At 50.1% G+C, this 13,905-nt stretch overlaps 1 protein-coding gene across 5 annotated transcripts in view; it reads left to right on the plus strand.

Annotated features, from left to right (window-relative positions):
- The window catches only part of NAV1 (neuron navigator 1), a 244,512-nt gene that overhangs the window by 55,337 nt on the left and 175,270 nt on the right, over positions 1-13,905 (plus strand). The window contains exon 1 of one of the 5 annotated variants that reach the window (XM_042925776.1): positions 29-782. The exons of the other annotated variants lie outside the window; for them this stretch is intronic. The gene's annotated coding sequence lies outside the window, so the exon portion shown is untranslated. Of the gene's footprint in view, positions 1-28; positions 783-13,905 lie in introns of those variants that run through there. 5 annotated transcript variants of the gene reach the window in all.

Here is a 13,905-nt window from a genome sequence, read left to right on the forward strand (position 1 = left end):
TACTGCCAAAAGAGAGGGGAAAAAAAAAAGTTCGGTGATGCTAGGAGGAGGTGGTGAGACCCTGTATTTCAGGACATTCATACAGTTTTACCAGCAACAACTTGCTTGCTCTCAGGGCCTCTGGAGAGCATCACAAATAGCTTAAACCAAAACCTCATGAGATAACAAGTCAGGAGAGTGACAGTCTGCAATCAGAGACATAGATTCTAGCTTAGGGACATTTATACGAGGGCCAAGGATGAGGGCCACAGGCGTTTAGTGTGTAGATAGAGTGGGGTTGGGCCATGTGATCACCTTTCTGTGGGTCAATTCAGGAAGGCAGCCTGGATAAGGGAGGATTTTTCAATAGTTGCTTGAGTGAGGTAATGGAGAGTGTTTTTCACTAGGAGATAAGTAGGAGCAGGGCCATGCCTGAAGCAAGCAGCCTTTAGGGAAGGGCTAAGGCTAAGGATGGGAGGTGGAAGACAGGGCTGTCGTAAACAAGATCTCGAACCACACAGCCTCCCGCCCAAGGACTGTGGGTGTGTGTGAACCCTGGGAGATTTTCCTGGTCGGTCTGACTTCAGGCAGTGGTTGATCTCAGTAGCCTCTGCCTCCCTCTGCCACTACTTCCACTTTGCCTTCCTATCCCAAAGGTCTGGAGGAAGCCTGCAGGGAAAAGGAGGGAAAGAGCAGGTGGGAAAGGAAGTGAGGACAGCACTGGACTTCTAGGTACCCGGACTGATGTTCGCAGAGGGGGATCTTACAGCCACAGTCCTGAGGACCTGACAGACATTCACCAGGTGACTATAGGCCACCTAGGATGGTGGTTGGGTGATGGACTCAGAAAGAGGAAGGACTGGGGCGCCTGGGTGGCTCAAGTCAGCTAAGTGTCTGACTCTTGATTTCGGCTCAGGTCATGATCTCGTGGTTTGTTGGTTCAGTCCCCGCACTGGGCTCCATGCTGATGGCGTGGGGCCTGCTTGAGATTCTCTCTCCCTCTCTCTTTGCCCCTCTCCCACTCGTGCTCATTCTCTCTCTCTCTCTCAAAAATAAATAAAAAACTTAAATAATAAAAATAATAATAAGACTGAAAAGAAAGGGGGAGGAAGCCTAAGCTGGTCAGAACATCTAGGAACTACCTACCTGGACAAGTTGCCAGGGACCAGCCAAGGTCCTTCATGAAGCCAAAGCAGGGCCTTCTTGGACTTACTTATTGTTCAAGGTAGATAGTGCATGGAAGACCCCTCTAACCCGGTGGCTGGCACTGGTAGGGACTCAGTGATCCCACCCAGTCACCTCGTCTTGCTGGCATGTTCCTCACTGGTACTGCCGGGTACTTCAAGCGTATATACTAAGGCCAAGACTCATCCTGTCATCCTGTTCATGCATCTGACCCTGAGCATTCTTTGCCCCTCCAAACCTCCAAAGCAGAAGAACCAGAAAGGTCCCAGTTCCTGTATTTAGTGCTCTTCATGGACAGAAAGTCCCTCCTCGTTTCCAACTGAAATCCCCAAAGTAGAGCAGTTCCTTTGTTCTGCACTTTGTTCGGAGGGCAAGGCGAGCAGGATCTGCTCGCGGTGGGGCCACCCCATGCGGTTTTGCCTCCAGCTCTGCTCCCCTGCCTGGCCTGACTGTTCAGGAACATTGCTAAAGCTCTTGGCATGTGTGGCCACATGGAAGGCCAGGCCCCCAGCAAAGGCTGCAGCCCCACTGCTGAACTTGGCCGTTCTGATGTACGCCCCTAATTGCTGAGAAGGGTGCAGTGAGTCAGACACTCAGACACCACTGGAGGAAGAACATGTTGCCTGAATCTTTCTGAACAGCGGTCTGTAGTTTATGACCAAGAGTCTTTATAAGATTCTCCCCTGTATCCAACAATTCCCCTTCTGACAAAGAAGCCTGAGGAAATAAGCTAAGGCTCAAGCAAAGCTTGTTTGCGTGTTTATCACAGTGTTCTACGTACTGCTGGAAAATTGGAAACAACCTGAGTGGCTAGCAATGACAGAATGGTTAAGTAATTTCTGTATAAAGCTTTTGCGTGATGGTTTGTTATCTTTTTAAATTTTTGTAAATGTTTCTTTATCTTTGAGAGACACAGAGAGAGCATGAGCAGGGGAGGGGCAGAGAGAGAGGGAGACACAGAATCTGAAGCAGGCTCCAGGCTCTAAGCTGTCAGCACAGAGCCCCATGTAGGGCTCGAACCCATGAACCACAAGATCGTGACCTGAGTTGAAGCTGGACGCTTAGTCGACTGAGCCACCCGGGCGCCCCATATTATCTATTAACAAGTACACTTTTGAACACAATTGAATGAAAAGTAAAAATGCTTAATTATAGTAAATGAAGAGACATGACATGTATGTACAGTGTAATCACAGTTTTATGCGTGTGAATATGAATAGTAAAAAGCCTGGAAGAAACCAAAACACCTAACAATGCTAAATGTAGACTAGTAGGTTTGTAGATGATAGGCTTTTTTCTTCTTTGTGTCGTTCTAGATTTTCCAAGTTTTTTCTAATAAGCGTGTTATTATTTTTATAAGAACTACCCTTGATTAAGCACGTTCCACATGCTACTGTGCTAAGCATTTTTCACACTGCTTTAGATTGAGTGTTTGTGTCCCCCCAAATTCCTATGTTGAAATCTTAATCTCCAAGGTAATTGTGTTAGGAAGTGGGGTCTTTGGTAAGTGGTTATGTCAGGAGGGCAGAGCCCCTCATGAATGGAATCAGTGCCCTTTAAAGAAGAGACCTCAGAGAGCTCCCTCACTTTTCCACCATGTGAGGACACAGCCAGAGGCAGCCGGCTGTGATCCAAGAAGCAAGTTCTCACGAGTCGGCAAGTCTGCCGACACCGTGACCATGATCACAGCCTCCAGAACTGTGAATAAGTTCTGTTGCTTATAAGCCACCCGGTCTGTGATATTCTGTTAAAGCAACCCAAATGAACGAAGACACACATTATCTCATTTTATTTTTATAGCAACTCAGTGAGATAGATACCCTTATTTTTTAGATGAAACAACCAAAGCTTGCAGAGCGTAAGTAGCTTTCCCTACACCGCCCCGTTTATAAATAGCAGAACCACATCCTGAACAACACCCCCAAAAAAGTTACAGAAAGTTAATGCAGTCATTCAGGGTGGGCGTGGGGTGGATAAGTGGTGCTGATCTGCCTGGCTTTTGGGTTTCTGGCCTAAATGTGCAAATGTTAATGTGTCCCACCTCAGGGGGCCCTGTTACCTCAGCCTTGTTTGCTGGGCAGTTCTGGTCAAACCTGACCAACCTCTCCAGGCAAAGGTGGCCCCCCTCGGAGACCCTGTACCGGGATGTACAGGACAACGGAGGGAGGCCCCCGGTGTAGACAGGGTGGGACAAGTGCACTCCTAGATGTGTTCGGCATAATAGGAGAGGGCGGGGCAGGGGGGGGGCGATGCTTCCCCATCTTCGGCTCGTGTGAGACCCCCCAGCTCCCCTGTTAGCGTCCTGGTGTCTGGCAGGACTCTGGGCCTTGGGAGGCTACACCCTGGGAGCCTCACAGCCCATCGGACCCTTTCCCATGATTGAGGTCAGCAGGGGGAGGGGAGGATTCTCTCCTGCAGCCTGGCCCCTTGCCTTGGGCTATAGTGAGTGAGGCCTGGCCTCTCTGTGCGTGACTCCTACACGAATGTGCTGCTGAAGAAAGCGGGGAGGTGGGGGACGGGCAGGGACACATGTCCTGGGTTGGCAGCACTGTACTGGCAGGAATGAGGCCCAAGCATGGTTTTAGCTTGGCTCTGAGGGTAGTAGCTGGTGGAGCCGGCAGGACAGGGGTGCTCCGTTTTGCTCAAGACACATAGGCAGCCACACTTTTATCTCTCCACGGCTCAGGAATGAGAGGAGTTAGGGAAGTTGCATTCTTTTTTTTGCTGGAATTGCTTGCCCCACTTCTCAGATGGAAAAGTTAAGGCCCGGAGACTGAATAATTCAGAGAGATACTTAGCACTGGAATCCAGTCCAACGGTCACATTCCTGGGCTGCTCTCAACTGTTGGGCCTGCCCCCAGCTCCGCGCTCTTGCCTCTTAGCCCCACCCCCACCCCTTGCATATTCTGAAGTTTGTGAGGAAAGTAGAGCTGGCTTATTGCTAGTGTAGCCAGCCTAAAGCTGACTTAACTAGGCAGGAGGTCTGGTCTGCAGCTCCCAGCTCAGTCTGACTGATGGGTTTACAGTCAGATTGAGAGTCCAGTCCTCTACAAATGCCAGGATGTGGGACCCCAGCCAGGGTACTAGCCTACACATGGCAGAGTGGCAGGGCCTCTGGACGGGAGGGCTTTAAGAGCAGTCCAGGATCCCTCACACGTCTCCTACCCCAGCACCAAAGAATTTCCCTCCCCTGCCCCAGCCCAGTGGCCCTGGACTTTGGGGGCCTGGAGAGTATGTGGGGCATGTTGAGTGATAGGTCCTCCGTCTGCCTGACTGGAAAAACCATCGATGGAAGCACACTGCAGGCTTTAAGTTGAGGAAGAAAAATAACAATAAAGTGAGTGTGAGAAAGTCGGAGCTGACAGGTCTGGTGGGAGAGGCAGTCATCTGGCTGGCTGCCTGGGGGTCTACGCAGGTTCCAGTTTCTCTGTCTGAGATGAGTTCCCCCACCCCCAAGGCTCCATTTACTCCTGCTCCTCCCCCATTCATTAGCTCTAGGGTCCATCTGGAATCTAAGCTATTGCTTGGGAAGCCAGAGCTCTAGTAACAGTGGCCTAGAGGAAGTAACCAGACACACACACACACACACACACACACACACACACACACACGCACAGACCAGAGAGACAATCAGATGCGGGTGAGACATGGGCTGTCTTTGGAGCAGCTCCCCAGGGGCCTAGGCAACTGTACTCTAGTGATACAGAGCTCCCAAGCTCTCATTTGCCTCACAGGAGAGCATACCACATTCTAGAAACAGCCAGAGGGGGTTTTGGAGCTGGGGGTGTGGAGCAGGAGGTGTTCTGGAGCAGAGCGAAGCTGCGTGTGGCTGCACATGCTCCCCATGCCAGCTCAACTTCCTGGGAGGTATTTATAACCCAAGCCTCCAGCCCCCTGTGATTTGTGGGACAGCTTTAAACCATTGATTTTCATTAGCACTAAATCATTTCTCTTGGCTAATTGAAAAGGAACCAAGGATACTGACAGTGGAACCGTTTATACGGATCAAATCAGTGAAAAATGCCAATATGCTGATACAGTGCAAGTCTTCAGTTGGGCATCTCTGGGGCCCCTCCCTGGAGCTCAAAATTCACTTTTCTCTCAAAGGCCAGAGGCTGTGAGAAACTACTCCCTATCCACTCCCTCCCCCGCGCCCTGTCTTGACCCCAAGACTGGAAAACCAGGAAATGGACCTGATTCTTAGCAGAAGGGATGGAGGTTAGACATTTGGAAGATCTTACAGCATTGAGAGATGGGACAGGAGGTTCTGAGAGTAGTGTTGGAGGAACAGTGAACGTTTCTTCTATATAGGTTGTTTGAATTTTACATATGTCCTGCCTGTCAGCCTGGGCTTAGCACAGAATAGGCATGAGGCTAGGGAACACTAAGGGAGGGTGCTGGAGTTGCTCTGAGAATGCCAAGTCTGGGCAGTACAGTATTTGGAAGCCATCTCGTGGGAAAGGGGGTTGGGCTCAGCTGGACTGGGCCTTAAAGGTAGGTTGTTGGCACCAGCTTGATCATTTACTATAAATGCCAGGAAACCAAACTGTTTGTTATTACCTGAGATTAACTTGGCCAGTCCCATCTTCCTCTGTAAGAACATGTTACCATCTGGCCAGAAGGAAGACCTTTCTACAGTTTTACAGTTAAAGGAGTTCCTGTGGATGTTGGCAGAGCCCTGGGCCCCAGGGGTGGAGAGGGGAGGAGAATAATGAGTTCCACTACTGTGGACAATCCTAATCCCCATTCTGAGCCAGGAGCCAGCCAGGCGGGCGCTGAGAGTACTGAGCCCCCACCTTTTGCCTGCCAAGTCCTAGCCAGCAGACCCGTTTCCTTGCCTCCTGCCAATGCTCTGCCCACTCTGTCCGTGCTTGCCCTGAAGAGACAACGCTGCTGGCTGCCCATCCCGTCCCTTTCTCAGTACTGACTGGGGTGATCACCTTCTCTGCCAAGGAGCAAGCCAAGCTACATGGTCCTTAGCTGGTTTACTGGAGCCTAAAACCTACAGGCTAAGAGCTTGGGGAAGAGGGCTGGCTTCAAACCTCCTCTACTATGGCCCCACTACCATGCACCCACATCTCAGACTTTCCTTGATCTCTGTCCTTAGAGACTGGCAGAGATAAGAGGCTGGAAAAGAAGGAGAAACATTTAGTAAGTAGTCATTGCAGTCCTGTCCTTAGCCCAGGGGACTCCCCCATGATGCCCAGCCTTAGGGTCTTACGTGGAGGGGAGACTGTGTGGGGTGGGGAAGAGCACCGGACCAGGAGTCACCCCAGGCACCACCATTACTTGGTGGTGTGGCTTGGGACAAGTTCCTTCCTTTAGGTATAGGGATGTTATCAACTGCCTTTATCCCCCATCTCTAACTCCGTGTGAGCTGTAGAAAATCTATAATCCACAAATGTTAAATGAAAATTGTGGAGGGGCGCCCGGGTGGCTCCAAAATTGTGTACACATAGTGAAGGTGTTGGGGCCTATTTTTCCAAGGAAAGCCTGTGAGCACGCTGCTGGAGAGCCCAGAGCCCTTGAGATGGACAAAGATAGGAGGACACAAGAGTACCCCCTCATCTCTAGACTGGATGGGAAATGGGCCAAAAGGAAGGGACAGGGAGAGGAAGACAGACTGAAGCTACAGACGTGTGTGCGTGTGTGTGTGTGTATCAGTGTGTGGATATGGGTCGGTGTGAGTGACTATCAGTATGTGGATGTGGGCAGGTGTGGGTGAGTGGGTGTATGTGTGTGTGAGCATGACACTATATATGTGATACTTGGCCGAGAGGTGAGGCAACACAAGTCACCTCTTTGCTGGGGCATCAGAGGACACAGGTCTCTGTTCCCTGAGGTGTTCAGCCTCCATGGACCAGGCTGGGCCTCCAAGCTGAGGTTTGGCCCTGGGAGGAGCCAGTCAGGCTTTCAAGGACAGAAGACAGTACGTGGCAGGTAGAGGAAGAAATCTTGCATAGAGGCCTGCGTGAATCCAGTTTTGTCTGTAGTGTGTGGATCCCTGAGAGTCATCCTGTCCACCTGCTGCCTCTGAAGAGGTTGCCCCTAAGCCACCCTCCTGCTGTCAGGACTGCCCCAACTTCAGAAGGGGCCCCGCGAGAGAGGTTTCCCCATGTCTCTCACTAGTCCCTGCCACAGTTTATTTTGGAAAATTCTCCAACTTTGTTTATCCTCCCTACCCCAATCCCATGTAAACTCTGTCCTACTCATACTCAAATGAGGAAATAGAAATTTAGGTTAGAGGGAAATATATGTGATAACATTTATGTTGTTCTGACTGTCTGTGACAAAAGATGCCAGTGGGACATGTGAGTAGAACAGAGAAGGGAGATACATGCTGTGCTGATGCTCTAGTTGACTTAATAACTAACATTTATTCAGTGATTTGTATGGGTTTGTATGAGCCAGGCACTGTCTTAATGATTTTCCTATAATAACTCACTGAATTTTTATAACGACGTTATATAGATATTGTTATTATTATCATTCCTATTTTACAGACGAGGAAGCAGACCAGGGAGGCTAAATAGCTTGCTCAGGACCACAAGCTAGGAAGCTGCAGTGGAAGCTAGCTTTGCATGGGGGTGGGGTGTTGGGAAGATGCTCCAGGTCCTATGTTCTTAAACACTACCCTCTACTGTGCAGCATCTGTACCTCAGTGCTTGAGTCTAGAGATACTGCAAACTTTAACCATCTTTCCCTCTTCCTGAGAAGCCAAGTTTTTCCTCCTTATGTTTCAGCCTTTCAGTAACAAACCAGGGAAGATAAATCATTTGCCCAAATTCACTCAGCTCATGATGGAGTCATCTGATCAGCACCCAGAGTCCCACTTCCCAGACATTTTTTTTTTTTGCTTTTCCTTCCTCCCTTTCTCCCTCCCTCCCTCCCTCTCTCCCTTCCTTCCTTTCCTTCCTTCCTCCATTTCTTTTTCTTTTCTTTCATTTGTCTTCTCTTTTATTTTTTATTAAAAAATTTTTTTAATGTTTATTTTGTGAGAGAGCGCATATGAGCAGGGAGTGGGCAGAGAAAGAGGGAGAGAGAGAATTCCAAGCAGGCTGTCAGCACAGATCCGGTCGCCGGGTTCGAACTCACAAACGTGAGATCATGACCTGAGTTATAATCAAGAGGGGATACTTGACCGATTGAGTCACCCAAGCACCCCCTTTTTTCTCTTCTCTTCTCTTCTCTTCTCTTCTCTTCTCTTCTCTTCTCTTCTCTTCTCTTCTCTTCTCTTCTCTTCTCTTCTCTTCTCTTCTCTTCTCGTCTTCCATATCCACCCTTTTGATGCTGTGGTTAAAATGTTCTGACTTTTTGAAATGGGCATCCTAACCACATTCACAAAGCGCAGACGCGGCTCCTTTAACGGGGCCACTGCAGGAGGAGCTGTCCTATCAGCACCACGGCCGCCGCCCCGCGCACAGCGCGCGCCCCGCCCACTCCGCCACCTCTGCGGGAGTCTCAAGGGCAGAAAGGGCGGCAGAGAGTCTTGGCTGGGAATCTGCAGCCTGGCTAGTCCTCCAGACCTGGAAGGGACCGCTGAATACAGTGCCCGCCTTCCCTCCCCTCATCCCGCCTCTGACCCTGCAGATCTGAGGGAACTGGCGCTTAAGCTCTCCCCACATTCCGAGCTAGAGTGAAATATTTATAGGCCAAAATTACTTCCTGGCTCTGGGGTTTACAGAGCATTGCGGAGCCAGGGGCCTCTGTTTGTCCTGATGGGGCCTGAGGCCAGAATGATTCAAGGCTGACAAAAGCTGGGAGGTTGGGGGTGCGAGGGAGTCAGCTGTGAGGCCTGGATTGAGGCTGTAGGATGAGCAACAGAACAGGGTAGTTACAGGCACTGGCTGGTTCCACTGTCTGTGCTTAATCTTGGCTCTCCCATCTACCAGCTGTGTGATTACGAGCAAATTCCTCAGCCTCTCTGTGCTTTGCTGCCACTTGCCTGTGAAGTGGGAATGATAATATAATAGCACCAACTCATAGGCCAATTGCAAGTTAATGTAACTTAAAAAACAGAACTGTGCCTGGCATGCAGTCGGTAAATGCAATTAAAAAGTGTTGGATTTAAAAATAAAGCAAGACCCCAGGGTGAGGATGAGAGAACAGACAGTTGGGGTGTGGACTGAAAAAGGCAGAGGGGGACAAAATGGAAGTACATGTCGGGTAGGGCTACACACTGTGTTCAATGGCTGGGACTGTGCCACTTCTCCCTGGATGCCACCAGCCTCTCGACTCACCTGCCATCCATCAGATTGTCCCAGTCTGTGTCTGAATTTGTCTCCTTCCCTTTTGGGAAGAAGGGCAGCTGTTCTCCTTAACATAATTTTTGCCATTTCTTGGGTACCTACTATGCACCAGGCACCGTGCTAAGTACCTTATCTTTATTCTCTCATTTAATCTTTACAAAACTCTATGACCGCTTATTTCAGATGAGGACTTTGGGTTCAAAAAAGTTGAATAATTTATCTAAAGCCACATAGCAAGAAGTAGCAAATCTGGGATTTGAACCCGGGTCTTCCTGACTCAGAAGCCTTTACTCTTTCCATTACACAATTTCCAAACTATCTAGTTTCCTACCCCATCCACTGGTGGGTGTTACTGCATCCATCATGGGCAGTGTTTTTCCTGTTAATGCTACAGGTTTTTGATCCAAGCCTGGCAGGGTCTCTGATCTCCTTTGCTCTGCTGGAGGCTCCAGAAGAACCAGGCAGCTCAGCCTCCATCCCTGGGCATCTAGGATGGAGGGACACTTGGAAAAAAGTCCTTTGTCCCTATGATCATAATAACAATACTTGTTGAGTCCTTATTATGTGCCAGGTTCCATTCTAAGCACTACATGTATTAACTAATTTACTCTTCAAAGCAGTGAAGAGGAGATCCTAGTCTCAGCCTCATTTTACCAATGAGGAAGCTCAGAGTTTATGGAATTTGCCCAAGGCTACATCATCAGCAAATGGCAGAGCCAAGCTTTGGACCTAGACACTGTGACTCCAGAGTTTATTCTGTCACCACTACACTGAAGAGCAGAGTATGTGTTGGAGCACTGATGGATAGACCCCTGGGCATGGAAGGTTCAGTCATCAAATCTGCTGTTTGCCAGATCTCAGACCAACCCCCAACCCTGCTGCTGCCTCTTCCTTGTAGCCTTCTCTGATTCTACCTTATTGTCAGACTGATACACACACAGCCCCATAGCACTTTGTTTTGCCTCTTTTGACACACCGCATGTGTGCTTGTGATGACTGCGCATGTTTCCTGCTTCCCCATACCAGATTGTTGGCTCCCTGAGAGCAGAACCTAGGTCTCAGCCGTGGTGATTGCCACAGCACCTGGCAATGCACCTGGCATGTGGAAGGTATTCAACCAAGGTGTGTGTTGTTGAACAAAGGGATCTTGCTGTGAATCCTTTCGAAAGTGCTACGAGCTTTTGTAATGGGGAGTATTAACTCCCTAATGTAATTTATCGAGGACAGAGATCCCTGGAATGAGTAACTAAGAAACAAGGTCTCAAGTGAGACCCTCTTCTTGAATCTATTCACTGAGGTTAAATGAAATTGCAGATCAGGGCGGAAGGAAGACGGGGAAGGAAGAAGAGAGAGCGTGTTGAGGAGTAGGGGATCTGGTAGGATTCCCCAGCACCACATGTGCATGCACATACACATTCACATAAGAAAGAAATGGTCTCCTTGTTTCCACTCCTAGCTCCTCACCTTCTGCCCTTGAGCCTCCCCAGATATATTGTGAAGGTATCACAAAAGATGATTAGTACTGACAGCCGGTACTTGAACAGGGCCTGTCCAAAAGAGATATAGATTGTCCTGCTTCTCTAGGACATTTTTGTCTGACAGTGAGCACCAGGAAATGGAAGCCATTACAGCTAACCCTGTTCTCCCCAGGAGGCTGAACATTTTCTAGATACTACCTCGTTCAGCCTCCTTAGGACATGAAGCTATGGAGAGCAAGGAGGCAGAATTTCCCCCTCATTTGACAGAAGGAGAAACTGAGCCCCAGAGCAAGTATGGGAGCTTCCCAAATCACTCGGTCCATTAACAATGCAGCTTGGGTGCCATGGCCGGTAGATAACTTTTGGGGCCGCAGCAGAGATCATCTGCACAGAGGCCTCACCCTTGAGATACTATTGGAGATACTATTGTCCATGTGTCTCAGTTAAGACCCTGCTTCCCATGAGCACTCTCTCCCCCCTTTTCCCCAGGTCTCCCATCTACTGTAGTCTTGTAATTCCATAGTCTTCCTCCTCAATTCCCACCTACCCCAAGTATGCCATCTGCTGCCAACTGGGCATATTAAGCATGTGGCCAGGCTGGATTTGGCCCATTATCTCCCTCCCCAGCCGCATTCATTGCCTATAGCCTCTTACAAGGCAGTGCCCTGAGACCACCTTGACCCCTAGTACCACCAAAGGCAAACAGGATATGAACAGTACAAGGGTAGCTGGCTAGATCTGAGGAGTGCTGGAGAAAAAGAGAGGAGGAGGAGGCCTCCTCCAGAGGCCCGTGACTGATTTCCTTTTCTGTTTTCCACCCTGTGAACTGGATTTATGCCCCCTCTACCCTCCCCCACATCTCTGGAAGGCCCAGACCTGTCAATCACAGCAACAACAGTGTGGATATGGAGGCTGAGGAGTACCTCCTGAGGCTGGACTTGCACTGGTAGCTGTGGTCTAGGGAATCCATCCTTGGGCCTCAGGGTCCTGCTCATCTGCTTTTGAATCACAGCTTTACTGCTCTCTAGCTATGTTTGGCAGCTGACTTAACCTTCTCAGCCTTGTTTTCCTGACCTGGCAAATGGGGATAATAAAAGCTACTTTAGAAGGTTGTTGTGAGGGTTAGAAACCATGTCTCAATGAAAGAGAGATCCTGATACCGTCTAGAGAAGAGGGATTTGCTGGGTGTCCCCTTGAGATCTCTGTAAGGATACTGAAGCACCTGGGAGTTCCCACTCTAAAGGCAAACCAGGAAGGCTCCTTTGTGCCCCCTTTCCTGCCAGGCTAAAAGAGCTCAATGTATTTGGGGATCCCTCCTCCACCACCTGATTGTAGACCTAAGGGTGGTCTGATTCTCCTAGGCTCCCACCTGGGAGAGTGGTTGTTACATCCTGTGTGGTGCTGTTCCTGGTCTAGGTGAGGGCTGTCATGGGCACGGGCGGGGGGGCGGGAGAGAGCAGGGCCCCAACTGCAGTGAAGAGGGAGGGGTGTGGCTCCTGTGACCTACCACAGGAATGTTTTTAAATCTTCTTCCATCAGCCTTTGAAAAAATGATGATCCAGTGAAAGCAGCAACTGCATCTGCTCCATCAGTAAGTGAAGTAGAATCAGCTTTCTCCGCCTTGGGGCTCTCTTCGCTGGAACTCTGGTCAGTCCTTGATGTAGGGCTTGGGGGAGTCTGGGGATGCTTCAGGGACAACGTAGGTGAGTTGGGCTCTTGGGGGGTCCCTGGGCACTACAACGTGGGTAGGGGAGCGGTTCCCAGGAGAGGTGCAGGTGGAGCCTAGATACAGCTCTAGGTTTCATCACAGAGGTAGCTCCCAAAGGGGGTGGTCTGGTGTGCTCATGTGGCCATGGTCCCCTGATGGGGACTCAGCCCAAGGGGAGAGGCAGAAGTGGCCTGTGTGGCACCGTGCCAGTGCAGGGATTAAACAGGGGAACGCTGAAATCTCAGGGGTGTGGCTGTCATGGGTCAGTGGTCTTGGGTCCTTGTCGTGGGTGGCCAGCTGATTAGCTCAGTCGGCCAGTGCATGGCTCAGCTCTGTGCTGGATGCCAAGGTCAGCAGCTCAGGGACCACACACACCTTTAATCGGGTCCATTCTTGTCCCTTTGGTCCTGCTTGGCATTGTCACTGAGGCACGTAGCTGATCGTTAGTGGAATGGGGGGATAGGAGAAGGATGACAGAGTAAATCTGCTCTCACCGCTACTGGGGAGGAATTCTCACTACGGTCTTGAGGCCAGGCTAAAGCATAGTGCTCCTTCTTATCTTAAAGACCCTCTATTTCTCCACCTGGCAGCAGTTGCTAGATTTTATCCTGTTCTTATTTTGCAGGCTGAGCATGGAGATTCTCACAGCTGCTGTTAGTACCTACTTGACACATTCTGAGATCTCTTTGTGAAAGTACTTCTCAGGCCCTCCAATGGGACTGTCTTTGGCACGCTGGGGGCTGGGGGCAGGGCAGCACGCCCTGTATGGGAGATGGTGGGCAGGCAAAGGGTGACTTAAGAGCGTCCTTTCAGACTGTGGCCTGGTGGGTGGGAAGGAAGTAGGAGTCAGGGAAGCCTTGGACGGGGTCCTACGGGCCTAGGTGATGGGGCAGCCACTGGAGGAGTGGAGGCAAGCTGGTTGTGCGTGCCTGAACACACACGGCTTTGCCCTGTCTGCTGGAGGACATTCAGCTCATTCAATAGTGGCATCAAGTCATTCAGGTACAAATCAGAGGAAAGGAGGAGGCGGTCATTGCTTTTCTCTTCCTAGTGGAAATTATTTCATCCGTGAGTAGGGCAGTCCTGAAGCCCTGACTCTCGGTCATTTCGCGCTGTAGTTCTATAAATCCATCAGTGTTTAGGGGTCTACCTTGACTTCTCATAGTTTAGCCTGTAACTGGTCCCGGGCCACAGAGTCAAAGGTCAGAGCAAGGCCAACAACAGCCAGAAACAATCCCTTGCAGTTGCCGACAGCTTTTTCCACAGTGTGAAAGGGGCCACCCCAGTGGTCTCGGGTGGACCAGCC

This window comes from Panthera leo, chromosome F3 (assembly GCF_018350215.1).
Source record: "Panthera leo isolate Ple1 chromosome F3, P.leo_Ple1_pat1.1, whole genome shotgun sequence".
NCBI classification, from domain to species: Eukaryota; Metazoa; Chordata; class Mammalia; order Carnivora; family Felidae; genus Panthera; species Panthera leo.